The sequence below is a fragment of the Rhinolophus sinicus genome, chromosome 15, assembly GCF_057876585.1.
Source record: "Rhinolophus sinicus isolate RSI-liver-muscle chromosome 15, RSI-T2T, whole genome shotgun sequence".
Taxonomy (NCBI): domain Eukaryota; kingdom Metazoa; phylum Chordata; class Mammalia; order Chiroptera; family Rhinolophidae; genus Rhinolophus; species Rhinolophus sinicus.
The window spans coordinates 89,853,053-89,878,409 of NC_142515.1; the positions used below are offsets into that span (position 1 = coordinate 89,853,053).

Consider the following 25,357-nt stretch of genomic DNA (forward strand, 5'->3'; position numbering starts at 1 on the left):
TTCAGACACCCCTCTCTGCACAGAGCTCTGCGGTTGTTTTCTGTCTATCTCTGGCGCACAGCAGTGAGCCCCTCCAGCAACCTCACCTCATTCTCATGCCCAGAGGCCTGACTGGGCTGGGGGAACGGAAGAGGCTCCCCCCAGGGTCATGTCCTCTGGGGACAGGAGCCCATCTTTCCTGGGCGAACCTCTCCCCTTCACTGACCATCAGCTTTTAACTCAAAATCCTGGGCTCACCCAGGCCTCAGCTCTCCTTTCCCACCACCCTCCTTCATACCTGCGCCCTACATTCTGCTCTGGGGCAGAGATTTGTCAGGTGAGACTCTGATGGCCCTTCCAATTACAGGGGAATTGACGGGGTGGGGTGGAGAAATGTATATTTTTAGCCATGGTGAAGAGAAAGGAGATCAAGAGAGAAAATTTTCTGTTGGAACTTTGCTCAGCTCCTGTTCCTGAACTCAGCAGGTACCCAGGGTCTTGAACTTGAAAAATTTGGGAATGAGAAAGCGTGAGCAAGAAAAAGCCATAGGCAGGGCTCATGGGGGTGAGGAGAGGTAGGAAAACGGTTAATGTCGCTGTCAGAATGTTCGTTTTGGAGAGGTTTGCAAAACAATGAAATGTGTTTACTGTTTGATGTTGGAAAGCTAACAAGAAATAGATACAGAGGCAGTGTGACGCTAACTGCCTTTGACACTGGCGACGGCCTTTTGGTTAGAACAAATTCACCCTATGCCGAGACGGATTATTTCACACGTCCGTTGTCTTGAGAGCCACCCTTTGCAAATATTCTAATGCCCGAGTTGCCTCATCTGTGCACTTACTGATTTATTTGAAGGCAGATTGGTGTGGAGAAACATCAGGCAGGAAGGACCCTGAAAGGTGCAGGGATTGGAGGGCGCCAGGCCCTGGGATGGGGTGGGCACTGCCCCTTGGGCCATGCTGGGCTGATGACTCAGTCTGCCCTGCCATTGACACTCATCTCATGTTTACAACTGCACAAGGACAGAGGAACTCTTGTCCATACTTTACAGATGAGAAACATTACACAGCTGTCTAGTGGCAGAGCTGGCATTGCACCTTAAAGCCTGGACACCTGCTATTGCCTGACCCTTTCCCTGTGTTCTGCTCCTCGAGAAATGAAATCAAAGCCTCTTCCCTCTGATGACCTCAGCCAGAGCCACTCTCCCCATCTCTTGACCCACTTGGACCTGCCGTACTCCTCTGCAGACACGCTCCGCCCTGGCCCAGCTGCAAATCCAGGCACAAATATAGGCACAGAGGTTCAAATCCAGGGACACGGGGATGAGGTTAGTCTGCCTCCTGTAATTAGAATAATAGTGCTTATTTACATTTTCCTAGCAATTTATATTTTCCAAAATATTTCAGATATATTGTTGAAAATAGGTAGCATTAATATAGTTCAGGGATGCCAATACCATTGGCTGCTTACAGGTGCCCGGGTTGAGCTCTGAGTTGAGATGGGTTCTGAGGCCAAGCTCAGGGTCAGTGGGAAAGAGTTCAGGGTTTAGTTAGCACATAGTATCTTCTATGCATACGGTGCAGTCACATTATAAGCACATTTGATTCATTCAAATGCAATCATTGAGGCTCTATACGATGAAAAGAGAGTAATTTCAAAAGTGTGGGTGATTCTACCCATCTTTACCCTCAATGAGCACATTCCCTGGCATGAGGGGGTGATGGGCTCTCAGCCCCCTCATGCATCTCCTGGTGTGGGCATCTCACCACACTAAGTGGGATTTTGGCATTTGAAAGAAATAGCAAGTATTTTCATTCAACAGATCCCCATATGTGAGCCATACTTCATCCACTCCATCTTGTTCAAACACTGGAGGACATTTTTTAAAGGCTTGAGGTCTCCTGAGGGATTTTCAAGGCGAATTTTGTTTACATACAATTCCACAAGAGCCCATCCCTGTAGAACCCATCACTCCTATCAGATGCAAAGCTGCACTGGCCATCCTGGTAGGTGAAGGAGCACCCGACTAGAGTTTACACCTGCCAGCTCATCCATTTACCACCTTTCCAGCATTTACTACCTTTCCAGTAACTGGGCAGCTTCCTAAACTTCTCTGCAGGCCTCATTGCAGATAGAAATCAGTACCGCCAGGTAGCTCCCAGAGCCAAGTGCTGGGAAGAAGCTTCAGTTTTATTGTTCTTTCAAGTTCTTTGTTGTTGTTGTTGCTGCTGCTTTGTTTTTGTTTTTGTTTTTTTGTTTTGGTGGGGCTGAATATGCCCCAAGTGGTGACTGGGAGGAGGGCTGTGAGCGGAAGCATCTAAGGCTCTGCTGTACCTTGGTTTGTTCGGGGTGGGTGGGTGGAGCTGCACTTGATATGGGCAGAACATCCCCAGGGGGGGATGGGGGAATGCCTTGGGTCTGGTGTCCCTGGAGCTTTTAGCAGGTGGGGGAGGTTGTGGCCTGGGACCAACATCCGATGCTGGACTGCACCACTAGGACCTGTACCTAGGCAGCTTTTTGGTTTCAAGTTCAAAATACCTTTCTCTGCAATATCTAATTGGGTTTGTTCTGTGAAACCACCTTGTGATGGATTCTTAGCCCCATTTTAAAGATAAGGAAACAGACGCAGAAAGGTTACTGACTAACCCAAATTGGCTCAGCTAGTAGGAGGTGGAGTGGAAAGATAAACGCAAGAACTTGGAAGAACTCAAAAGTTTATCTTTCCACTCCGCCTCCTACTAGCTGAGCCGATTTGGGTTAGTCAGTAACCTTTCTGCGTCTGTTATCTTTAAAATGGGGCTAAGAATCCATCACAAGTTGGTTTCGAAGAACAAACCTAATTAGATAATGCAGAGAAAGGTATTTTGAATTCGAAAAGGCACTCTCCAGAGATATTTGGGCTTTGCTTCAAGGTGGTTTTCTGTTTGTATTTTTAGGCTTCTGTTGTTGTGTATCAGATACAGAGCTAAACCTGTCACTACTCCACTTAAAATCCTTCTGCTATCGACTGAATATTTGTGCCCCTCCATGTGTTGAAGCTCTAACCTCCAATGTGATGCTATTTGCAGATGGGGCGGGCCTCTGGGAGGTAATGAGGGTTAGCTGATGTTATGAGGATGAGACCCCAAGATGGGGTTAGTATCCTTACAAAAGGAGACTCAAGATACCAATCTTTCTCTCTCTCTCTCTCTCTCTCTCTCTCACTCTTTCTCTCTCCCTCACCCCCATTCCAAGGAAAGGCCATGTAAGGACATGTCCACAGAGAGGGTCCTCATGAAGACCCCAACCATGCTAGCACCCTGATCTTGGACTTTTAGCCTCCAGAACTGTGAGAAATAAATGTTTGTTATTTAGGCCACCCAGTCCATGGAATGTGTCATAGCCGCTGAGCTGACTAAAGCTCCTTCACTGACTCCCCATGCCCTCAGGGCAGAGACCACACTCCAGCCTAACACACGAGGCCCTTCACAAGCTGGCCTCAGTCTATCTTTCTGGGCTTACCACCCCCTCTCATTCTCACAAACGCATCCCAAGCTTCAGTTTCCCAAATAACTGCCATGCTTCAAATAACTCTTTTTCATAGTACATGTTGTTCCCTCTGTTGATGAGTGATTCAGACTTCAAGAATCATTTCAGAACTCAAAAATCATTTCTCTGTGAGGCTGAATCAATCACCCTGTTGTCTATTGCTGTGCCCATTTCTATTGTACCGCTTATCGCATCATATTATTACTGGGTCTTTAAATACCTTTTACCCCCAATTGACAGTGGGCAGTATGAAGAGCTCTCACTTCTTTAATTAGTGCCAACCCTTACACTAGAGGTTGATAATTGTTGAGGGAAGGAAAGAAAGAAGGAAGGAAGGAACGAAGGAACGAAAGAAGGAAGAAATGATTCATTATCACATGATGTGTTTATGGCTGTCTCCAGACAGTTTTGAAAGTGAGGGAAATATTAACAGCAACTTAACATGGAGATACCTACCACATTTCCACTAAAAGCAAAGAGTTTAGATATGCCAAGGCAGTCAAAAACCTAAGGGTTTCTTTTTACCCATCCACCTGACTACTCAGTTTCTTTTATGCCCCCACCGAGTAAAAGCAAGCCTGGAAACCCCACTGAAGCACTTCTTTGCAAAAAGAATTAAGGATAGAAATATAGCACTCACAATCATGATTAAGTTGAAACACTGATTATATTTGATTTTATGCCATTTAGAAACCATCTATTGAACTTGAGGTTAGCTTGGTATCCAATGCAAATTCTTCCAATATCCCCTTAAAAATACCTACAAAGATACTGAGAGAGGAAAAAAATAAATAAAGAAAGAAAGAAAGAAAATTTACAACAAAGAAAATTGATATAGCTTTATGGGAAAGTAGATAGAACTGTATTAGGGAAAGAAATCTAGCTAAGCTTTGCCTTATGATGTACAAGTCTCTGTGCCACGTGAAACAAAGACTCTTTAATTTAGGAAGACAGTTCATGTTTTCCCCATTGTCTGCTCTCTGACTCAGAGACTCAGAAACTCAGGTCTACGCCAAGCATGAATCTGAGGAGCCATCCCTTGGTGCTGACCTGGGTTTAGGCCAGAGAACTGTTGCCTAATGTCTTGCCCTCTCCCATTGGTCCCCAACCCTAAATCTTGCATCTTTCTACATCTCTTTGAAACCACTCATCAGAAGTGCAGGGCAGCTAGGAAATGTACTTTCTTATGTATCCCAACCATTTAGCTTATAGAGAACAAGGCAAGTAGAAGCAGGAGAAGATGCCTTGTAGGTAAATTATGGCATTATGGTAAACTTTGGCATTTAGATTAGAGGTTGCATGCACAAACCCAGACAACAACTTTAGGTCTGGGAAAATGAGGATGAGAAAATTTTCCTCAATTGGAAAAGAACAGGGAAATATCTATTCTCAAATCTTCAACAAATGAATAATACAGATTTTAATTTATTTGAAGATGAATAAAGGAAAATAATTCAATGAAAGAAAAAATGCTATAAAAGAGAAATGAAACAGCATCTATGACCCAGAAGAAGAACTTAGCTCTGAAAAGTGATCACCTCCAGGCATCAGAAGAAAATTTTTGGAAATTTGTATTCTCAATAGAATGCAACAAGTCATCGTTACCTCTTACAAAACAGAATGAAAAGAAGTCAAGATTTAAAAGACAATGGTGGAAAAGACTAGACATGGAGGGATTATAAAAAGCACCTTTTAAAGCATTTTTGAGTTCTCAAGAAAAAGAAATCTACAAAGGAGTGAGACTCGGAAAAAGGAAGACAATCGTAAGGTAAGAAGAACTGAAGAACAGAAAGCCAATGTTGCTTTGTAATTAAATTCTTGTATCTGCATTAAAATCAAGAGACTACACTTGTGGTCCTATGCTAATTGGAGGGTCCTGAAGATCTCCTATTAAACTGAGGTCCTTCTAAGAGGCTGAATGGTCTTAGGTCAATAATACTCCTCGCTTCCCAGTAGAAATAAACAAAAACCCTCTCTGAATGAAAATAACCCTACTAGAGTTTAACCAAATATGAACTCAAAACAAAAAATTTTAACCCACAGGGAAACAAGCTACCATAATTGAGAATCAGCAGAAATAAAATACAAACATTACAAAAAAACTACAAAACCCTGATGAAAGAAATCAAAGAAGAACTAAGTAAATGGAGAGATATTCCATGTTCATAGATAGGAAGACTCAATATTGTCGAGATGTCAATTCTTCCCAACTTGATTTATAGATTTAATACAATTCAAATCAAGATCCCAACAGATTGTTTTGTGAATATCAACGAATTGATTCTAAGGAGGACTAACACTACTTTACTTCAAGACTTGACATAAAACCACAGTAATTTAAAAAGTGTGGTATTTGTAAAAAGAAAAAATAGATAGATCAATGGAACAGAATAGAAAGTCCAAAAACAGACCCATACAGATATAGTCAACTGGTTTCTGACTAAGGAGCAAAAGCAATAGCATGGAAAAATGACAAAAATGTTGCTAGAATAATTGTTCATTCTTGCAAAAAAAATAAGAATCTAGACACAGACCTTAAGCTTTACACAAAAATTAATTCAAAATGGATCATAGTCTTAAATGTAAAATGCAAAACTATAAAACTATTAGAAGATAACAGATGCTTTTTAAAATATAATATCAAAGGCATGATTCACGGAATAAAGAATTGATATGTTGGACTTCATTAAAATTAAAATCTTCTGCTTTGTATCATACGCTATCAAGAGAATGAGAAGACAAGCCACAGATTGGAAAAAAATACTTGCAAAAGATATATCTTATAAAGGACTGCTATCCAAACTATACAAAAACTCATAAAACTCAATAATAAAACATTTTGCCTTAAAAAAATGGACAAAAAATCTAACAGATACCTCACCAAAGAAGATATGTAGATGGAAAATAAGCATATGGAAAAATGTCCAACATCATATTTCATTAGGAAATTGCAAATTAAAACAATAATGATATACCACTACACACCTATTAGAATGGCCAAAATCCAAAACACTGACAATACTAAATGCTGACGAGGATGTGGAGCGATACAAACTCTCATTCACTGCTGGTGGGAATGCAAAATGGTACAGCCACTTTGGAAGACAGTTTAGCAGTTTCTTAAAAAACTAAACCTGCTCTTGTCTTATGACTCAGCAATCACACTCCTTAACACTTATCCAAAGGTGTTGAAAATTTAGGTCCACACAAAAACCTACACATAGATATTTATAGCTGTGTGATACAGACTTGCCAAAACTTGGAAGCAACCAAGATGTCCTGCAGTAGATGAATGGATAAATAAACTGTGGTACATCCAGATGATGGAATATTATTCGGTGCTGAAAAGAAATGAGCCATCAAGCCATGAAAAGAAATGGAGGAACTTTAGATGTATATTAATAAGTGAAAAAAGTCCATCTGAAAAGCTATGTACTGTATAATTCCAACTATATGACATCCTGGAAAAGGCAAAACTATGCAGACAGTGAAAAGACCAGTGGTTGCCAAACGTTCAAGAGAGGGAAGGATGAATAGGTAGAACACAGAGGATCTTTAAGGCAGTGATGCTATTTCCTGTGGTACTATAACGATAGATCTATGTCATTATACATTGTCAAAACCCATGGAAAACACAACTCCAAGAGCGAATCCTACTGTAAACTATGGACTCTGGGTGATAATGACGTGTCAATACAGGTTCATCAATTGTAACAAATGTACCACTCAGGGGTGGATATTGATAGTGGGAGAAGCTATGCTAAGTGAGGGAAGGCAGTTATGTGGGAAATCCGTATTTGCCCCTCAATTTTCCTCTGAAGCTAAAACTGCTCTACAAAATACAGCGCATGTTTTAAAGTATATACTTACCTATTATTTATGGACCCCACCCAGATGTCACTTTTACCAGAACCTGCCTCAAAACTTGGATATCTCCCAAATTATACCTCAAGCAGGATCTTTTTTTTTTTAATTCACACCTGGACACACTGTAGTAAATCTAAAAATACTAAAGAAAAAGAAAGCTTTAAAAGAAGCTGAAGAGAAGAACAGATCATCTACTTACACTAGCACTAAACTCCTCAGCAGCAACATGGAAGCCTGAGGACAAAGGACTACTCCCCCACTGGGAAATCATGCAGCGCTGATGGCTGTGTAAGAGGGCACATCCGCTTTGAAAGGGTGGCATTCTGAACATGCACATATCCTATCCCCCAACAATTCTACTCCTAGTTAGACGGCCAGAGAAACTGTATAAAATGTCCCTCAGGAAACATGGGCTAGAATGTTCATAGGCACAAAAATATGAAAACCACCAAATATCCATTAACAGGAGCACGGCCAAATGAACGGTGATACACTTACGCAATGGAGTATTACATAGCAGGTAATATGAATCAACTACAAATGCAAGTCAAAACTGAAACAGATCTTATAAATACAGCAGTGGGTGAAAAAAACTAAGTCACACTGCATGATCCTATTTTATGAAGCCATTGAACACTATACTGTTTTAAGATATGTGCTTGTGGTAAACTATTTTTTAAAAACAAGAGCATGACAAACACAAGTTAATCATGGTGGTTACCTATGGGCGTGAGGCAAGCAAAGGAGTACCTTTAATGCAATAGTTAATATTCCAGTTCTTAAACTAGATGGTAGAGTGAGTCATGAGTTCTCGTTTTACTATCACGATTCATAACTTATATGCAATATATATGTATTATAATTTATAATACATATATTATAATTTATATGCTACGTGAATTTTTTTTCTCATTAAACTTTGTATTCAATGGGTCTCAGAATTCTGTGACAGATCTTTAGTCAAGTTGTTTCCATTAAAAAGGACTGATTTTAAAAACTAATAACTTAAAAACTGCCATACAGAAAGAACAAATGGTCCACAAAACATTTTCCTTTCCTTCTGAAGGTTTTACGATGCATTGTCATCATTAACCAGTCTTTTACTATTACACTTAAATAGCCAATTGAGACAAACAGGTCTGTGACCGTTCTTCCACCGCTGATTAAGACTGAGGTGGCAGGTATTGAGGGTAATATTCATTGAGACTTCTTACAGGAAAGTTTTAAATGAAAGAGAAATTGTAAGAAATTTTCAAATACGATATCAGCATTAAACAACGACAGAAATAAACAGCCGTCCTGATTCTGCTAAAACACAAACAGCACTATGCAATGCACATTTCAGAAGCCTTTTTTAATACAGTCAGGCACCACTTAACGATGGGCATATGAGAAATGTGCCGTTGGGCAATTTCGTCATTGTGCAAACATCACACGGTACACTTACCTAAACCTGGCTTGTATAGCCCACCGCACATCTCGGTTGTACAGGATAGTCCATTGCTCCTGGGCTGCAAGGCTGTACAGCATGTTACTGTGCAAAACAACACGAGATTAAACCAAGCACAAGAGAAAACAACATAATCAAGAGACATGGTACACATGAGCCTGTTGCCGAGGTAACACAGCATACAGTTTCACAGCAAACTTTTTTTATACAGTCCACTCCAAAATAAGGGTAAAAAGTCTAGTATAATAAATACAGAAACCAGAAACTTGGATATTGTCATTATCAAGTATTCTGTACTGTAGATAGTTGTGTGTGCTCTCCTTTTATACGACTGGCGACAGAGTAGGTGTGTTTACACCAGCATCATCACAAACACATGAGGAAGCTGTTGTGCTAGGACGTCACTAAGAGATGAATGTTTTCCATCTCCATTATAATCTTACAGGCCCACTGCAGTATATGCATAGTTCAGCACTGACCACATCTTAATGCAGTGCATGACTGTAAATGGAAAAACCCAAAGAAATGAATACAAAGAGAGAGCACATTATGATTATGGAAGACAGTGAATGGAAACAAACATAATTGGTGTTCCTGAAGGGGGGAAAAAGAAGTATAATACATGGAGCGGCAATAACCAAAGATAAAACTGAAACCTTTCCTGATATAAAAAACAACCGGATGTGCCAGACCAAAAGTAGTCACTTACAACGAACTAAAAAAATGATAGACAAATGCCTTAGTGAAATTTTTAACTTCAAGAAGAAAACAAAAAATCATATAAAAATCTAGTCGAGGGAAATAGAATAGCTCCCCTAAAAAAAAAGGATAGCAACCTAACCTCAGAATGTAATCCGAAATTTAAATGCCGTAGGCAATGAAATAACAGCGACAGAGTTTTGAAAGAAAAGAGTTACTACCTGAGAATTCTGTGCCAGTTAACTTAATTATTTACATGTGATGGCAACAGAAAATAGTCTTAATATACAAGGACACAAAAATAGACCACTCACAAAATCTTTTTGAAGAAAATAAAAACCAGTTAAAGACAAAAGGGCTAACAAAAAAAAATGAATTAAAATAAAGAGCTCAACAATCAGGAAGGCATGCTATAAAAAAAACTAGTAAATATTGAAATCATTAAGACAAAGATTTAAATGAAAGCATCTGCTCTGAATGTAGTCACAAAACAAAAGGAAATGTGAAAAAGTATCAAAAGACATATCATGTAAAATTATAGTAAATACCAATAATTAATTAGTCCATATCTTATAGAATAAATTGACATATACTTTGGGTAAGAGAACGATTGACAGAAGAAAATAAAATGTTAATTTCTAAAAAAAATTACATAAGAAAGCATTAGATAATATTGATAATATTATATATTTAGATAACATTAGATAATACTTATTTGACATTGATAATTAAAGAAAGTTAGGGGACAAATATGTACTTTTAATTAAAGATAATCACTAGAGAAAAAAATAAATGAAGGGCTAATTCATTTACCAAAACTAAAACAAAGGATATATATTTTAAGTATAAAAATGGCCAATAAAAACAAGATGAAAAAGTAGAACAAAACTTATTTGTGACAGTAGTAAATAATAGTATGATAAACTCATCTACTGAAATTGAATTTTAAAAAGATTGGATTGGATTTTAAAAAGAATCCAATTATAAATTATCTTCAAGACATACATTTAAAATGACGTAGAAAGGGTAAAAATATGAACAAGAATGTACCAGGCTAATGTGAACAAAGAGAAAGCCATAGATTAATATTAAAGTAGAACTCAAAGCAGTATGCAATAAACAAGATAAAGAGGCTCGTATTTTACTGATAAAGGGCAAAATCCACAATGCAGATAAAATAGTATAAAACTTCTGTGTTTTGGACAACATATCAAGATATGTGAAACAAATACAATTCAAAGTACCAGGAAAAGTTGGAAGAAATACATTAGAAGTCTGAGATTTCTTAACACATATTTTAGGGCCTTGGTAGAACAATAGGAAAATAGAAAAATCTGAATAATGTAATTAAGATTTGATTTAAATTCTTCATTAAACCTGGCATTTCATAGAAAACACACTTCATTTTCCAGTGTCCATGAAAATGTATAGAAATCGACCATACAGTGGACACTAAAGAAACCCTCACATTTGTTCAAAAGCAAAATGACTATCCTTGTTCTCTGTTTTACTCTGTAAGACTAAACAGTCAATGAAGACGCACCCATACAACATGTCAATTGGAAATTGTAAAATATTATCCTAAATAATTATGGAGGTAAGGAGGAAATCAAAGGTACACTTAGAGAAAGCTTGGATAAAAGGAGAGACAGGCATGTTTCCCAATAAAATGATTCAACATTACAACGAGGGCAATTCTTTACTAAGTTTAATTTACAAATTTTAATGTCATTCTAGAATTTGTGTGTGTGTGTGTGTGCGTGTGTGTGTGTGTGTGTGTGTGTATGCTTAAATTGATGGGCTTTATTTTTATAATAAAAAAGATTTTGTAAAATAAGAATAATGGAGGGGAGACCATCACTATAAATTATTAAAATAAATGATAATGCTAAAAACTACATTTAAAGAAGCTCTCCACAAGTTGAGGTGATCTGCCAGTGACTAACTACTTTATAGAACAAAATTTAACACTCTGTGGAGTAAGAAAATAGAATCCAGAGTCTCTAGCATATAACATCCATAATATCCAGTAATCAAACACTATTGGATGTGCAAAAAAGTAGGAAAATGTGACAACAACAAAAAAATCAAAAAATAAAATAGTCAATAGAAATAGACCTATAGACAACACAGGTATTGAAAAGAGCTCTTAAGTTACTATTTGAAAAGGATGGGGCTAAGATGAGATGAGTAGAAGCACTTGCTTTGGGTATAAAATTTAAGGAGGTGCCCCAGAAACCCAGTTAACAAAAGAATATAATGCAGTATTTTAACAAATCAAAATTAGTGCAAAAGAAATGCATGATGTACAAAACCCCCAAAATTTAAATAAAAGTCGAATTAATAATGATGCCAGGCTAAGCCTTATTTGGAAACTTCAAGGAGAGGGGGGAATCAAAAATAATGATCCTGTCTGTACTTAAAATTTTTGTCAGAAACAAATGAGAAACAGAAACTCATAGACACAGACAATAGTTTAGTGGTTACCAGAGGGTAAGGGGGGTGGGGGGTGGGAAATGAAGGTAAGGGGGATCAAATACATGGTGATGGAAGGAGAACTGACTCTGGGTGATGAACACACAATGGGATTTATAGATGATGTAACACAGAATTGTATACCTGAAATCTATGTAATTTTACCAACAATTGTCACCCCAATAAATTTAATTAAAAAAAAAATTGTCAGGAAGGAAATGATAAAATATCAAGCAAAATGTTTCCAAATCTGAATAAAACACTTGCAAAGCTCAGCAAAACCCATGTAGGACAAATAGAAAGAAAACCTCACTGAGGTATATCATAATTAAATTGGCTAAAAAAAAAAAAAAAAAGATAAAGGAAAAAAAATCTCAAAACCAACCAGAGAAAAAGACATGTTGCAAACAGGGGAACAGCAATAGTGGTTTACTTCTCATCCGAAAAAGAGAGAGAACAGAAAACAATATAAGGGTTGTTTCAGCACTTGTAAGGTGCTGAAAGGATTAAAGCCAAAAAATCCTCAACAGAGATTCTAAATCTAGTGAAACTATCTTTCAAAACTGAAGGTAAAAGAAAGACATTTTCAGTCCATTGAAAGCAGAAAGAATTCATCACACACAGATCCCCACCACAGGAAATGCTGAAGGAGGTTATTCAGGCTGAAGGGATGTGATCCCAGGTAGAAATTTGAATCCCTAGGAAGGAATGAAGAGTGCTTAAAATAGTAAATGTATGGGTAAGCTTTTATATTATTATTTTTCTTAGAGTCTTTAAAAGAAAATTGAGTGAAACAAAGTAATAATGTACTGTGAGGGTTATAAAATATGTAGAATTAACTATATGACAACAGTAGAACAAAGGACATTAGGGATAAATGGAATTATACTTTTCGTAAGATTCGTACATTAAACAAACCATGGTATAATACCAATTTCAAGTAGATTATGATTACACTAATGATGCATGTTATAAACTCTAGACAAAGAGTTTTGTAAAAATACGAAGACATATAGCTATAAAGTAAATAGAGAAGATAGATTAAAATATTTAAAAATACTTTATTAGCCCAAAAGGAGGCATAAAAGGAGGAAGAAAAAAAAGAAGAACAGAAAGAAACAAATTTAAAAGAGACAAATAGCAGGATAACTCTCAGTGGCCACTGACGTAGTGGTTTGAGACAGACCAGAGTTTGAAACCTGGTTCTACCTCTTGCCCTCTGCGTGACCTTGATAAATTGTCTGAACCTCCCTAAGAAGTTTCCTTATCTGTAAATAAAGCACTTGTGCGCCAAGATTTTGGTATGAAATTTTTTCAATCATGCACATAAATCCCTTAGCACAGTGCCTGGCCTTTAATAAACCATGAGTAAATAAAAGCTGGTGTCAATACAAAGGAACTTGGTAGAAAGTTGAAAGAAAAGCATATGAAAGATGAGGTGCGAAAGATCTTTAAGTCTCTGATTGTATGTTGATAGCTCTATGAAACCTTCACTGACTCCTTCTTGAAGAAATAATTGATCCATCCTCAGGGCTCCCAAAGAATTTTATACATAACTTTATGATAGTACTTGTCAAATTTGATTATAGTTACTTGCTTTAATTAAACTTTTTTTTCAGATCATTGTAAATTCACATACAGCTGTAGGAATGGTAAGAAATCCTATGTACCCTTTATATGGGAACAGTTTCCTACAGGGGAACATCTTGCAAACCACCCTACGATATCACAATCAGAATGCTGACACTGATACACTCAAGACACAGAACATTGCTGTCCCAAGATTCCCTCATGTTGTCTTTATATAGACACATCCACTTCCCACCTACCACCTCCCTTAGCCCCTGGCAACCACTACGCTGTTTTCCATTGTCATTTCAATAATGTTTAAAAAGGGAATCATACAGCGTGTGACCTTTCGAGATTGGCCTTTGTTCACTTATGGTTCACTCACGTTCTTGAATCTGTAGGATTCAAATTTCACCCAAATTATGAAGTTTTCAGCCTTTTTTCCTAAAAATCCATTTCAGACCCACATTCTTTCTTCTATTCCCTTGGGATGCCAATGAGCAAATGTTAGATCTTTCGTTAGAGTCCCACAAGTCCCTGAGACTGTTCATTTTTTTTCAATCTATTCTCTCTCTGCTGTTCAAATTGGCTAATTTCGTCTTTCCCCGAAAATAAGACCCAGCCGGACAATCAGCTCTAATGCGTCTTTTGGAGCAAAAATTAATATAAGACCCAGTATTTTATATTATATTATATTTATTAAATTATATTATATTATATTGTATTATATTGTATTGTATTGCATTGTATTATATTGTATTATAGTATATTATTATGTTATATTATATAAGACCTGGTCTTTGCTCCAAAAGAAGCATGAGAGCTGATTGCCCGGCTAGGTCTTATTTTCGGGGAAACACAGTTTTGGTTGCCTACCTGCCTGTGACAACATTCCAGAAGGAGAATGGGAGCACCGCCTGTACTGCTGGGTGTGGGGAGCAGTCCAGGCTCCCCACCTTCGACACTCAGGTGGCAGGGACTCCTCATGATAGTAGGGCAGGACTGGGAGTCTGGGCGCTTCACCAGGGCGCCGCTGAAACCACCCCGGCTAGGACGACGGGTGGGAATGCCTCTCTAATCCTCTGCGCGTGGTGTCTCCTGACGGAATTCCTCAATCTTCACCACACCTCCTCCCACACCACTCCAGCTTGAGGTGGGCACCTCATGGCAGCCTGGCAGGAGTGGGAATTTTGGGTCCCACTCAGCCTGTGATGGCGGGATAGGGTACAGTCGCTTCTGTGCTGCTTGTCTGCATACAGCAGTGACTGTCTAAAAGTATTATGTTTTGCTAGGGTCTCCTCTTCTGTTCCTCTGACTAGAGAGCAGATTCTTGTGGGGGTTTTTTGTTCTCTGCATCTGTTGGCTTGCCTGAGTTGCCAGTGTCCTCAGCTCCAAGTCTGGGATACACCGGACAATAAGAAAACCCAGGGAACTCACCATTGTCTTTCCTCAGGTCCCGAGAGCCCTTACATGGTGTGCCTTCTTTCCTCACCCTTTCAAAGCCTCCTTATGTTTGTTTCATATGTAATATCCAGGGGTTTTCATTGTACTTAACAGGAGGAAGAGGGAAAAATACACGTGCTCCATCTTCCCGGAAGTGCCAGTACTGAATTGCACTTCGTTTTCTGCAGTTTCCTCTCCCGGGGGAACGCTTCGAGGGCAAGGAGCACACTTGATTCATTTCGGTTTCCTCAGCACCTAGCCAAGAGCACATGTCCCATACATTCTGTCGAATAGACGTGTGGATGAATGTAGTGCCTAAGGGCCTGGGACTAACCCTCTGCGGGGCCAAGCCCTTTTCACTCTGCCTTATAGCCTTTCCGATACTGAGTCTGCCTGGAGTGCTAAGCTGCATGCACATTGCAGGGACCCTGGGATTTCCTCGTTCTCTGCCAAGAGCTTGCTCTCAGGTTTGACTGTGTGCTGTCAGAAAGACTAGGAAAGCAGACCAGAGACAAGGCAAGAGCAAAGGCCAGACTCTAAAGAGTACGGAGGGCACGCCCTGCAGCAGGAAGTTCCCAGATGAAGAAAACACCGGAAACCCTTCAGAGGGATTGTGCCCGGCTGTTTCTATCTCATCTCCCCGTTTGCTGCTGCCTCCGAAGATGCTCGTTAGAGTCCGAGAAAACAAAGCGGGGAAGCTTTGGGGATTCCCCAAATTGAAAGAAAATTGCATCTCAGGAAAATGTGCACACACACTTGCATCCACACAGCATACTCAAGGTGTGAGTTACATGCGTTCCCACGTCACTGGGTCACCTACTCAGTTCCAGTTCCTGCACTGTTGAGACGCACCAAAGTACAAATCAGCCAACAGAAATAATGAACGGCTTTAGTGCTTTTATCCACCATGTACATTGTGTTAAGTCCCTCAGAGAAAGTGGTAAGGCAGTCCTCCCCTCAGGGTGCAGGGTGCGCAGTCCCTATCTGGGGACTTGCAGGCCAGCCTCACCCCTCTGTGATATTATTCAAAAGGACAAATCGCAGAATGAACTGCTTTTTAACCAAGACCAATCAACCTCACACCCCCCACACCCCATCCCTCAGAGAGACAGATACGATTAAATCAGGCCTGTGCAATAGAAACATAATGTAAACCACACAGGAAATTATAATTTTTCTAGTAGTCACTTTACAAAAAGGAGAAACAAATAGATGAAACTAATTTCCGTAGCATATTTTATTTAACCCAATAGATCCAAAATGCTACCATTTCAACAGGTAACCAATATTTTAAAAAATTATTGAGATGTTTCCATTTTTTGTACTACGTCTTTGAAATCTAGCGTGCATTTTACATTTACGGCACATCTCAGTTTGGACTAGGTCATTTCAAGTGTTCAACAGTGGCACGTGGCTAGTGGCTCCCATATTGGATAGTACAGATCTAAGTCATGAGTGAATAAATGAGTGAGGGAATTAATTAATTAATTAATTAATGACTCTGAGACCATTGGCCAGCACCTCGGGCCTATCACACATGCTGGCTGGTGATGGGCAAGCAAGAGCCAGAGACTTCAGCTATTACTAGTGTGAAAATATCCTGCCTTACTCGTATAGTAATTCACTCCCTTCCAGAGTTCTTTCACGCGTACACTTTGGTCCTCGTAATAGCCTGGGAAGGGAGGGAGTCTCAGGATGCCAGGCCTGGCAGACAGCCCCACCCTGCCACCCTCTCAGTTGTGGGCCAACAAAAATGTACCCGAACCACCACCATGAGAAATCCTGTTGAAACTCTCTCCTCTCAGGCCTCCATGGCAGGAGATGCTCACCTCCACAGACTACATTCTCGGTGCTGCACGCCTTATTTACCTGGAGAGGGGCACCGGGCCGTGTTTGGATTCCAAAAGCAGCCAGTCCCATGGGTGTTCCGTGGAGGAACTGCCTTCCTGGAGCGGGCAATAATTCTCAACCCTGCACAGCAAACTGCACTCTACAGTTTCCCAAGGACTTGCACACACATCTTGAAGTCCTCCCCTCCCAGGACCAGGCCAGACCAGCCAGGCCTCAGCCTGGAGGTTGATTCCAGGAGGGAGCCTCAGATTTCAGGGTGGAATCGGGCAGGGTGGTTGGTTCACACTCACTCGCTGGCCCTTGCCAGGGTGGAACACAGGCAATGGCCAGCGAGTGAGTATGCACACTTGGTCATGAGACCCAAAATCTGTGTTTGTGGGGAACTGGAAGAAGGCCAAGGTGGCTGGATTGTCACAGCCCGAGGGGAAAATGGAACAAGATGGGGTAAGAGAGGGAGGCAGACCTCGTGGTGAGCCACGTGGGCCTGGGAAGTAAAATCAATCCTAGAAATTCCATAGGGACAAAAAGCAGATTAGGGATTGCCCGGGGCTGGGGGAGGGGGACAGCGAGGAGTTCCTGCTTAAGGGTGTGAGGTCACCTTTTGGGGTGATGAAAATGTCCCAGAACTAGATCGTGGTGATGGCACAACATTGTGAACATACTGAGTGCCCCTGAATTGTACACTTTAATATGGTCAAACCGATGGACCTGACGTGTGTTTCATCACAATTAAAAAAACAATAGTGCTGAAACTCAAAACTCGCGGTTTCTGAGGAAGTCCAGCTCCCCTTCCCCAGCGGCCAGACCCATGCAGCCCAGTGCAGACTTTCCCATGGGCTGAGGACATCTTTTAGAGAGAGCCCCAAACCAGCAACCCCTGATGCCCTGTCATGCGCTCACAGAGAGACATTCTACTCACAGCGGAGCTGCCTGGCCAAAGAAACCGAAAATCACTAACCGGCAAGTCTGGGAGATTTCATGCATTCTGTCTCCGACAGGAGAGCAAGGAGCTTGTTCAGCAGATGAATGTGATATTCAGAGTAGCATCCGAACGTACTAACTCCCGTCCTGGGCTTATTAGGGAACTTTAATCTTTGAAATTTGTAAACCCTTCTTGACGTTATTTATATGTTCAGCTTGTGCTGCATCTCTTGGGGATAGAGTTGCATAAATTTACACTACTCACTGGGCAAAGCGGGATTCCCTTTAGTTCTCCTAAAACTATCTCCCGTCAGATTTTATGGGGATGAAAGAGAAGGGGGAATGTAGGTCTAAGATGTCAAAATTTGAACCTTTCATCTCATCCTCCGTCAAACTTGATCTTTCCAGATCTTTCTCATTATTCCTCCACCCCTCTTGATCATTTTGGGTGCCTTCCCTACAGTTCTTACCTATTTATCCTCCTTCTCTCTGAAAAGGGAGTAATTAGAATCTCCTGGAATACTAGAAGGAGAGCTAGAAGCAGCAGCATCGACCCTTCCTGGATCTACCATATGCCTGGCCCACCAGAGGCATCAGTGAATTTAATATCCGCATCTTTAATTACACATTCATTGGAGCCCCACAATGTGCTCGGCGTGGAGAAGACGAAAAGAAGACTGTCTCAGGGCAGATTAGATTTTACACACACACTCTCATGTTCTCACTCACACACACGCACACCACGCAGGATAGTTACCCTCAGGCCCCCTGCTGAGAAAGCCAAAAGCACAGCTGTTCCTTCTGCAAGCCTCCCACTCACCCCAATACCTCCTAGAAATTCATTAACCTGGAGAGAAGTTTCCACAATGACATGGAGGAAAGGTTCAAGCTACAAACACGTTTGGAAGCGTTAACATCGTGGCTTTCACTCTCTCACCCCATGGTGCCAATGAGCAAGTGGTAACTTTATTTTTAAGTCTAAGTCCAACTCTCCCGTCAACTGTAACCCCTAGGAAGCAAAGCCTCTTTGCCCCGAACTCCCCTTGTAGACACCCTCACCCACGTGTCTCGGACTTGCAAGACTTTGGTTCAGTGTATCCCCTGTGTCTTTCTCACTTGTCGCCCTGGAAACCTCCTACTGGCACCTTCAATGTCTAACTCAAATGGTCACCACCTCTGTGAAGACCTCCCGGGACCCCTCGATGGTATCGCAGCCTTTTGCAACAGGCCCCTACATGACAATGGTCACATCTCATCATCATGGCTGACCCCTCACTAGATGGTGATCTCCCCAAAGATAGGGACTGTGTCACTCATCTCTGTCTCCCTGCAACATCAAATACTATGCCAGAAACACGGTAAAAAGTTGATTTTAGAATGTGAGATAAATAAATCACAGAAGTTAAAAGGGCATGTTCCTTTCTGCTGGTGGGAAAGTTGTTGGCATCTGAGTGCAGCTCCCCAATTCCCCCATGCCCGTAAATCCCAGCTGGCACTTGGGCTTTGGCTCTATAAGAGAACATGATACCGAAGACTGTAATCGCCAGTGAGAGATGGATTGCTTTCCTGCCCCACCTCATGCACCCTCACTTCCCTCAGCAGTGATGAGACCCTGAGTTTGGCCACATTGGCTCAGACCTGGCACATCCAGCCCAGTACCATTTCCAGCAAGAGCCTCAACAGCTGCTGTCACCGAGAGAGGCACACGGGATGATTCTGACCCGTCTTCCGGGTGACCTGGCCTCTGCCTGTGATGCCACCAACAGCCCCAACACTTGTTGCACTCCTGCCCAGACTGAGGACCAGCTCCCCTGCAAATTCTCCATCGGGCTGTCCCAGTTCTGGGACAGGATGCCTGAGGCCTACTTTCCCCTGCTCCTCTCCTGAAAGTCAAATGAAATGCTCTGGAAATCATTCATCAAACAATCATGGGAATTACTCTCAAAGGTGGAAAGAGGGTTGGATTGGGACCTTGAGATTTGCAAAATGACACTGCAGCAATGTCTCTGGTTTGTTTGTGTCCCCCATACACACCAGACTGGATATTGCAGAGCCAGGCAACCCAGAACCACCAGGAATTGACAGATAATTTCAAAAAAAGCAAACAAGAAAGTTTTCTTTCTATGGTGAAGAGACCGGGAAGGGAGAGGCCCAGCGGGAACTTGACAGAGAAACCCAAACCCTAAGTGGCCCAATCTGCCCAAGTAGGTTGTCCCACGCCCACTTCACGAGGCAAGCTCCACAGCTGTCTTCCTGTCCTGCCCCACCCACCATCCCACCCCATGTAAAGGGAGGGGTACACCCCTTCCAGATCCACATTCTACTGACTATGGGAGTCCCACACTTCAGGCCATACTACTCTCAAGTCAGAACCCAGGCCATTTTTGCTGCTGCCCTAAAATCTCCTTGCCAGGCCCCTCCCTAGATGGGGTAGCTCTGGCTACCACTCTGAGCCTTTGGGGGTGCATTATCTAGCTGCTGCCCTCCCTTGTTCCATTCCAGGTTATCAACATTCTTTTTCTTCTGAGTTACACTCTCTTGCAGGGGTCACCCAGCTATAGAATTTGAGGGAACCCTCCAAAACGTCGTCCTCCCCAGAACTAGTATACGCCCCCCACAGCAGTAGGGCTGGGAGCTCGTAAGTAACAGCCCTACACTCACCAAAACACCCAAGGGCCCTGAGCCTTGGGTGTGCTTCTGGATCCCTTTTCGCAATCCTACCAGCCAAGTCCTTTCAGTTCACCTTAGTAATTTGTCCTCTGCTGCCTGGCCCCCATGTTCAGTTGACCAGACATGTCTGATTATATAAGAACCCCAAATTCAGACGTAGCTAGAGTATTTTTCCCCAAGGAGCTTCTGGTACCCATATAAATCAGCAGATGCATACTTGATTTTCAGGGTAGTCCCTGACTCCACATAGCAAAATAAATTCAAATCTCATCTGCAGACCACCCTAGACTCTGCTGCACATTTTGCTTATGTGGGTTTCTTCATACAAAGCCTACATGTTTTCTGTAGCAAAATGAGTCTGGCCCTTTAAAAAGCCAGCTTGCAAAGCCAGCTCACCAGTGACAGCTTAGAAGCCATTCAGAATCGCCAGGAACAGAGTAGCCATGGCCCTTGGTGAGAGCTGGGGAAGGTGTCCTCTCCAGGAAGCCATACAGGGGGCTTGCTCCAGCTCACAAGTTTAGAGTCTTCAACTTCATTTTGAATGATTTAATTATGTGTAATAGTGTGAACTGTTTGTTCTATGTTACTATAAATAAATACTTCTCTCCTTTGTCTCAACACTGCTGGTTCAATCCAAAGACCCAATTTCACACGGATGTGTTTGACCCATGAGCTCTAAGCTGCTCACCTCAGGTGGCTGCAACTAGACAGAGCAAGACCAAAACATGCAGGAAGGATACTCCTGCCCTTGAGTGGTGGTGGGTGGATGACATTGTCAGTGATCTCACCACTGACACTGATGGTTCCTTTCAAATGTTCTAGACTACTAGATATATTGCCGTGCGCTTACTGGTTTCATAAGCACCACTCAACCCTGTGTGACACATAATCTTTATTTGTCCTGCAGCTCTAAAGCAATGTTCCTCTAAGTATGATCCACAGACAGCCTGCAACAAAATCACCCCAAGGTGCTTGTTAAAAAGGAAGGTTTCTGGGTTCCACTGAGACCTTCTGATTCAGGATCTCTGGGATTGCGGCCAGGAAGCCACATTCTAAATAAGTTCCCTATGTAATTCTGTGTTGCTCCATAATTTTAGTTTTTTTTAATTTATACTGTTCTTCTTATAAGATGATGATGATGATGATGATGATGATGATGATGATGATAGAGTAAGATTCCCGTACATTTCTCTGATGCTTTACCACTTACAAAGCTCTTTCACTTCATAATTATCTCACTTAACTCGCACCATGACTCGATTGTTGCAATCCCATTTATAGATGAGGAAAGCTGAGATTTAGAGAGAGGTTAAAAGACTTTCCAAGGCCTGCACAGCATTCACTCTGAGTCATTTCCCAAAGAGGACAGAGTTCCATAAACCAATTCATCCTGAGCCTGTCCCATCTCCGGGCATCACAACCTAGGAGGTGACTGGCCAAACCTGATCGGGTCTCAGCTGAAGGCCAGAGAATCATCTGCCTCCAGAACTGAACATACGACCTTGAGTCACGTTGCATCCAGGAAACCCCAACCCCCTGAGCCGACTGTACTTACCACCTCACACCACACCCTCATCAGACGTACTGTAGGGCCATCAGAAGACCTGGTGTGAGTTGTGACTGTACCGCTGCCAACTGAAGAGCTCACCTAGCAAATCTCATCTTCTGTAAAACATCAGGTTGCAACAAGATCTCATGGAATGCATACTTGTGAAGGTGCTTTGCAATTGTGAAGTGTGTACATATGAGCTAGTCTCACTGTTTGTATCATTATCATCTTTTGGGTTTTGAGGTCAGTCTGTCTTCCATCTCCTCCCTGCCCTTCCCCTCACCCAGACACCGCCATGGCTGCCCAGGCTGGGAGCCGGGCCCCAACACCTCGGGAAAGAGTGGTTGGCAGTCATTCAAAGGCTGTTTTTCCTCCACAGTTTTTAGCAATTCAAAAAGGAGAGACACAGCCATAAATTGTGTACAGAAAGGACGGCATGTCACCAAAGGGGCCATTACCTCCTTAGAAGTCAAGCAACATAGATTAGAATGGAAATTATTCAGGATCTTTATCAGTGGCTGAAATTGTTCAAGGCTCAGCAGTTCACTGAGGTTTGCCTCTGGGTCGTTGATTTTAGTGGTGTGTGTGTGTGTGTGTGTGTGTGTACATGTGCATGCTCCATATTTTGTGGAGGCTCAAAGCAGAGAAGAAACACAGATAACTCTTCAAGTTCTCAGTGAGCTGAGATTGACCCCAAAGAGCTGGGCCTGGGGGTTCTCAGCCTAATTCAGTCCAGCAAAGTCCTCCCAGGACCACAAGGAGGTCCCCACAGGACAGAAGACACGGAGGGAGGAGGTTCAGTGGGAGACTTCTGGGAAACATGCCCCAGGGCATGGAAAACGCATCCAAGGACAGGGCAGCCTAGATACTTAAGGACGTCTTTAGAGACAAGGCCTCAGACCCAGGCACCAGGAGCTCAGCAAGCTCACACCTGGTCCTAGCAGTGCCTCAGCCCCACCTGACCTCGGATCCCATTGCCCCGTCTCGTCTGCTGGAGTCCTGGGTCACGACAGGAGTATAAATGCAAGAACAGGATAAAAGCCAACCTTTATCAAGTGCTGACGACGTGCGGCCTCTGTGGTACATGTTTCACCATTTCATTTGATCCTACAAAAACCCTGTGAACTAAGTTCTGCCTTATTATCCCAGTTATCCCGTTGGGCAAACTGAAGTTCATGATAAAGTGACTTATGCCAGATCACAGAATCCATCACAGGGCAGCCAGGATTCCGCCTTGAGTCTTATTTACTCTAGAACCTTGCCTATCATTGAATCTTTCCAGCTCAATTATGCGAAGCCTGGCCTGTGGAGAGGGGAGGCCTGTAGTCTGGGGGTTAAAACTCAAGTTCTGGGGCTGGGCTATCTCGCTCAACACCCAGCTCTAACATTCACGATCTATGTACTTCCAGCTCTCTGTGGCTCAGTTTTCCTATTTATAAAATGGGTGCAAGCCAAGCCACTTCATAGAGCTCTAATAGCGATTGCAATAAAAGAGTGTATGTAGAGTCATTTGAGTCAGTCAGCTGCTATATGTAAATGTTCAATAAGTGAGAGTTTGAAACAGAAGGAATCTAAGGAGACGGAGAATCCAAACAGAAGACATAGGACAACCCAGAGATTAGTGGACCACAAGACGCCACTAACAGCCTGGGCTGGTAGGACCAAGGAGGAGGCTGGGTGAAAGGACACAGGGACCTGTGTCACCTGGCAGGCACCAGTGTCACCTGGCAGGCATCCGTGTCACCTGGCAGGCCTGGACTTCCGGTAGACCTACTCACTGAGAACTGCAAACCTAAGAGGGAGTCAGCCAGTATCAGAAACACTGCCCAAGGCAGAAAGGGAGAAATATCCTGGCTTCTTCCTCCTGCCCCCGCACCAGCCAGTGTCTCCCACGAGCTTCGAAAACCCAGCGTGTGGGGTCAGCCCCCGACAAACAGAACAGCGCGGGGCCAGGGCAAGCAATGAGTCAGAGAACAGCAGGCTCAGGAAGGGGATGCTTCTCCATGGTTTCAAAGGACAAAATCCACACTCCCGGGCATGGCCCCCCACCAACCTGACCACTCTACCTGTGGCTACATGGGCCTTCCTTCCGCTGCCATTCATGCTGGCCTCAGAGGCTCCATTTATGTCTCCCCCTATCCTGCTACTCCCACTCTTAGCTCATTCTTACTCATTCTTCACATCTCAGCTCAAAGATTACACATCCTCTGAGAAGCTGACCTCCCAAATCTAGAGTAGACTCCCCTGTTGATTTTTATTCCAACACCCTCTTCTTTAAACAAACAAACAAAGAAACAAAACGCTTTATTTTTCACCACAATGAATTTACTAATGAAGACTGGCAACACCCTCTTCTTTTCCTTCGTACTATGTTTTACTCTCCACTTTGCCCAGGCATCTAGCACAGGGCCTGGTAGACAAGAGATGCTCAATGCCTATTTATTGAAAGAGTGAATGAGGATGGGCCCAGCCTTCCCCTGGCAGCCAGACAAATGTTCAATGTATCAAACCACTGGTCCATGTTCTCAGAGGTGCCAGGTCCCTGGCTGCCTCTTTAGCTCTTCCAAATGCCCCCAGATCATAGCTCTACCTTAAGTCACTCAACCAACGCCTCCCCTGCAGCCTCGGACAGCTGGCAACAGGCCAAGAGCAGGACCACTCCTCTGACCTCTCCCTCTTGGCTCTTCCAGTCCCACCTCCCCATTCACACCCAGGACCCCTCACGTCCAAAGGAAAACGCTTGAATCTATCATCTCATGGGCACCTACGTGTCCCTTCCCTGCTTTTATATTTATTAACACCCTTACAGATCATAGACTATGCCTGGGTCAGCCTGAGATCAGGAAAACTCTGCATTAGAAGCTCCTGGGGTGATTTTAAAGCTTTGGGGGTTCCTGGAGGTACAGACTAGAGCCCTCAGAGGCTCCCAGGGTCTCCTTTCCCTGGAGAGAGGAGGAGTGAGTGAGAATTGAGGATGGGAGGCAAGGGCAGCCGGCTCAGAGAAGAGGACGAGGGGTGGGAGTGAAGCGTGCGCAAGCTGAGAAACTGGGGAACCGCCAGTAAGTAGGCCAGAAGGGTCTGGGCTGAGAACGCGTGATTAGTGCCACTAATCATTTCACCAGCTCAAAATAGGTTCCCTCCTCTGGGACAAGCCTCTCAGGATCAGCCCTGGCCTCTGATAAACCACAGGTGCTGCTGCGGGGCTGCAAGGCAGAAAACAGCTCGCGGGACCCAGGGACCTGTGCTCCCAGAAGCCACTCCCCAGTCTGAGAGCACCCTTCTGCTCACGGGTGGGACACCTCACAACAGGATTAGTCCAGGCCCCGCCCAGACAGCAGGGCCCACAAGCCAGGAG

At 42.7% G+C, this 25,357-nt stretch overlaps 1 long non-coding RNA gene across 1 annotated transcript in view; it reads right to left on the bottom strand.

Annotated features, from left to right (window-relative positions):
* Window positions 1-512: 512 nt before the first annotated feature.
* Window positions 513-25,357, bottom strand: part of LOC141572819 (uncharacterized) — a 100,151-nt gene continuing 75,306 nt past the window's right edge. The window contains exons 2-3 of the long non-coding RNA XR_012498309.2: window positions 8,823-8,909; window positions 513-1,320 (exon numbers count right to left, since the gene is read on the bottom strand). This is a non-coding gene — a long non-coding RNA (uncharacterized LOC141572819). The remainder of the gene's footprint in view (window positions 1,321-8,822; window positions 8,910-25,357) is intronic.